The sequence below is a fragment of the Macrotis lagotis genome, chromosome 5 (genome assembly GCF_037893015.1).
Source record: "Macrotis lagotis isolate mMagLag1 chromosome 5, bilby.v1.9.chrom.fasta, whole genome shotgun sequence".
In the NCBI taxonomy this organism is placed as follows: Eukaryota; Metazoa; Chordata; class Mammalia; order Peramelemorphia; family Peramelidae; genus Macrotis; species Macrotis lagotis.
In genome coordinates, this window is record NC_133662.1 from 75,851,233 (window position 1) to 75,855,337 (window position 4,105).

Genomic DNA, 4,105 nt, shown 5'->3' on the forward strand with positions numbered 1-4,105 from the left:
CTATCCACTGCATCACTGAGCTGCCCAAGAGCTACTTTAAAAAAATTATTTACTTTCATTGATATGCACACATATATTTTTAAGCTCCACTCCCCAGCCCTCAGTAGTGAACAGTCAGGTTAGTATTGTATATACATATTTTGATAAACATGTTTAAAGATTAATCATTTTTGGCATGAAGAATTAGGATTAAGGGAAAAAGATATATAAGAGATAATTTTTATAAAGTGTTCATCAGATTCTGAAGGGTTGTTGTTGTTGTGTGTGTGTGTGTGTGTGTGTGTGTGTGTTTTGTTTTGTTTTGTTTTGTTTTTCTTCCTTTGGATGGGGATAATATAGTCCACAACCAGTCTAATACAGTTGTCCTCGCTCTCTGGATTGCTGAGAGGAGCTGCTTCCATCAAGGTTGATCATCTCACAATGTTGTTGTTGGTGTGTATATTGTTCTCTTGGTTCTGCCCCCTTTGCTCAGCATCAGAACCTGTAAGTCATTCCATGCTTCTATAGAGATCGATCACTTATTGTTTCTTATTGAATAAAAGTATTCTCTAGGCGGCCCGCCGCTAGCCATGATGGCCGCGGGCCGCCTCGGGCTGGCCCGGGGCTTGCTGGCGGGGCCCTGGCGGCGGGCGCTCTGCGGACGCGCAACCTACGCCGCCAGGAGCCTCTGCCCCGGCCAGCGGCGGGCGCCCCAGGAACCTGTCGGCCGCCCCCTGCAGCCCTACCTGCGCCTTATGAGGCTGGACAAACCCATCGGAACCCGGCTGTTGTATTTGCCATGTACCTGGAGCATTGGCTTGGCAGCAGAGCCAAGCTGTTTTCCAGACTGGTATATGTTGTCCCTTTTTGGGACTGGAGCAATTCTGATGCGCGGAGCCGGCTGTACAATTAATGACATGTGGGATCAGGATTATGATAAAAAGGTTACAAGGACAGCAAATCGACCAATAGCTGCGGGAGATATTTCAACTTTTCAGTCTTTGGTTTTCCTTGGAGGACAGCCGAGCTTGGCACTGTGTGTGCTCCTGTGTCTGAATTATTACAGTATGGCACTGGGAGCTGCATCCTTGTCTCTGGTGGTCATCTATTCTCTGATGAAAAGAATTACTTATTGGCTGCAGTTAGCCTTGGGGCTGACTTTTAACTGAGGAGCGTTACTTGGATGGTCCGCCATTTCAAAGGTTCTTGCGACGTGTCTGTCTGCCTGCCCCTCTATCTCTCGGGAGTCATGTGGACTTTGATATACGACACCATCTATGCCCATCAGGACAAACGAGATGATGCTTTGATTGGTCTCAAATCCACTGCCCTACGGTTCAAGGAAGACACCAAGTGGTAGCTCAGTGGCTTCAGCACCATCATGCTGGGCGGTCTGACTCTGGCCGGCCTGAATTGTGACCAGACCACCCCCTACTATGCCGCCGTGGCCTCCATCGGGGCTCACCTGGCCCGCCAGATTTATACTCTGGACATCCATAAACCTGAGGATTGTTGGGACAAGTTTACCTCCAACCGAACCATAGGAATTATGCTTTTTATAGGGATTGTTCTTGGAAACTTATGGAAAGAAACCAAAGGAGTCAGAGAAACATGGAGACCAAGATTTAGGAAACTAACAAATGAAGTTTAGGAACGTTTCAAACTAAGGGCTACAAAGCTTTCTCTTGTTTTGTTATAAGAAAAATAGTTTGAAGTCAGTCAAAGGGAGACATTAGATGACTCTGAGGTATAGTCACCCAAGAATTTCCAGGTTAAACAATTTTGCCAGCAAAATTCACCCCATCTCAGGAAGCGGTGGGTTCACAACTCTGGTTGAATGGGTATAGCTGAGTGTAGCTCTGGATTTTTAAATGAACTTCCCATCCTATGCATGAAATTCTCAAAAATTATTGGAATTGTACGAGCTTCAGCACCTTTTTAGAACTGTGATGAGTATCTTATCTAAGAGGAATGTATTTTGGGAAATGTACTCTTTATAGAAAAAAACTCAAATAAAAGCTGCTATGTAAAGCAAAAAAAAAAGTATTCTCTAGTCTTCATTGTTTAGCCATTCCCCAATTGATGGGCATCCCCTCAACTTCCAATTCTTTGCCATTACAAAAAAAGAGCTGCTATGAATGTTTTGAAGCATGAGGGAACCTTTCCCATTTTTTATAATTTTATAATTTCTTCTAGGTATAAACCTAGAATTGGAATTGCTGGGTCAAAGGGTATGAACAATTTTATTGCTTTTTGGGCATAGTTCCTTATTGAAGAACTACTTATTTCATGCTAAGAAGAAAGGTAGAAGTATAGAATAGTAGATAGAGAATTGACCTCAGAGCCAAAAAAGGACTAGATTCAAATTCTGTCTCTGAGATATGTTGGCTACCTTGACCAAGAGCAAATTACTCAATCTTTCAGTGTTCAAGGGATTATTGAAGACCATAAATTACCTATGTACTAAGACCATAAGTTGCCACTGTACTAAACTCTAGGGTATATAAAAAGAGGCAAAAGACAGATCCTTCCCTCAAGGAACTTACAATCTAATGCATGCAAGCAAATATATACAAAGCAAGTTGTATATAGGGTAAATAAGAAATAATGTAAAGAGAAAGAGAAAGCAATAAAATTAAGAAGGCTAGGGGAAGGCTTCTGTAGAAGGTGGGACTTTAAGGCAGGATTTGAATCCAGTCTCCTGACTCCAATCCCAGCACAATGTCCATTGCACCAGGTTGTGTGAAAAATGGAGCTAATTTTAGTTGGCAGACCACATGCTTTTTATTTAGAAGAATTGGCCTCCATCCAACAAAAAAACAGAACATAACTGCCTAACTTAGTTTTCCCTAAAGATAATAGAGGCAGTGAGAAAGGATTTGCAAAATAGCCAAAGAAATATTCAATTTGCCTAGAGCTAAATCCTTTTCTTCTCTCTAGACATGAGAGAGTTAGACTAGATGCTAGTCTCCAATTCTCTGAAATTTATCTCTTCCTTCAGTCTCAGATTTCAGATTTTAGGCCTTGATGCAGTTCTCATTTATTAGTATTTGAAACTTGCTTAGTGTTTGCCCCTTATCACTAATGTTAAGAGAAGTCAAATACTCAATCCCAAAGAGTGAGGGAAAAAAAAGAGAATAAACTGATTTGTTGGAATCTTTTAGAGTCTTCCAAGTAATTTTTGTCAAGTCTCACCTAAAGGTTGAGCCTAAGGCAAGGGAGGCAAGGGCTTCAAGATGTGAGCTAATGTTATAATCGTCAAAAAAAGACAAAGTTGTAAAAGTAATGAACTGTGATCTTTAAAGTGCTTTCCAATTCTAAATCCCATGATCCTTGGATCCTTGGTTACCATCTTCCTTCTTGTTCATTTCCAGAGAGAGCCCCCACACCGTTAAAGCATTATTATGAGGCTCAGGTAAAATGAGGTAACAGGCTTGACAATGATTTATAGTTCTTGGCTCATGATAATATGAAAAGAGAGAATTTTTATTTTGTACTTTTTATTGCATAGATAATATTATGAGATTGTGTTATAGAATCCCAGGTTGAGAGACTTTTGAGCTGGAAGGTACTGTAGAGGTCATATAGCCCAATTCTTCTCACTGAACAGAGCAGGTAATTGAGGCTCAGAGAAGTACAGTCACTTGCTTGAGGTCCCAAAAGTACATATGGAAGAATCAGGATCTGAACTCAAGTCTTCTGGCTAAAATCCAGTATTCTTTTTTCTATATCAGGTTGCTTCCATAGAATACGTGGTCTAGTGGTTCTCAAACTTCTTTGTCTTAATACTCCTTTACACTATTAAAATTATTGAGGGATTTTGTTTATTTGAAATATACATAACCATATATGTATATCTAAACAAACATATCTTTATCTATATATATACACATTCATATATTGCTGTTCATTTGTTTCAATTGTGCCTGACTTTTCATGACCCCATTTGGGGTTTTCTTGGTAAATATACAGGATTAGTTTTCCATTTCCTTCTTTATTTAATTTTACAGATGAGGCAAGTGGGGTAAATATGGTTAAATGACTTCCCTGGGTGCCCACAGGTCACACAAAAACCCAGTGCTCTATCTCCCTGTACAACTTAGTTACCTCACACATATACACCTAT

At 40.4% G+C, this 4,105-nt stretch overlaps 1 pseudogene; it reads left to right on the top strand.

Annotated features, from left to right (window-relative positions):
- The first annotated feature begins 569 nt into the window (after positions 1–569).
- Positions 570–1,702, top strand: LOC141489765 (4-hydroxybenzoate polyprenyltransferase, mitochondrial-like; annotated as a pseudogene).
- The last annotated feature ends 2,403 nt before the right edge of the window (positions 1,703–4,105 follow it).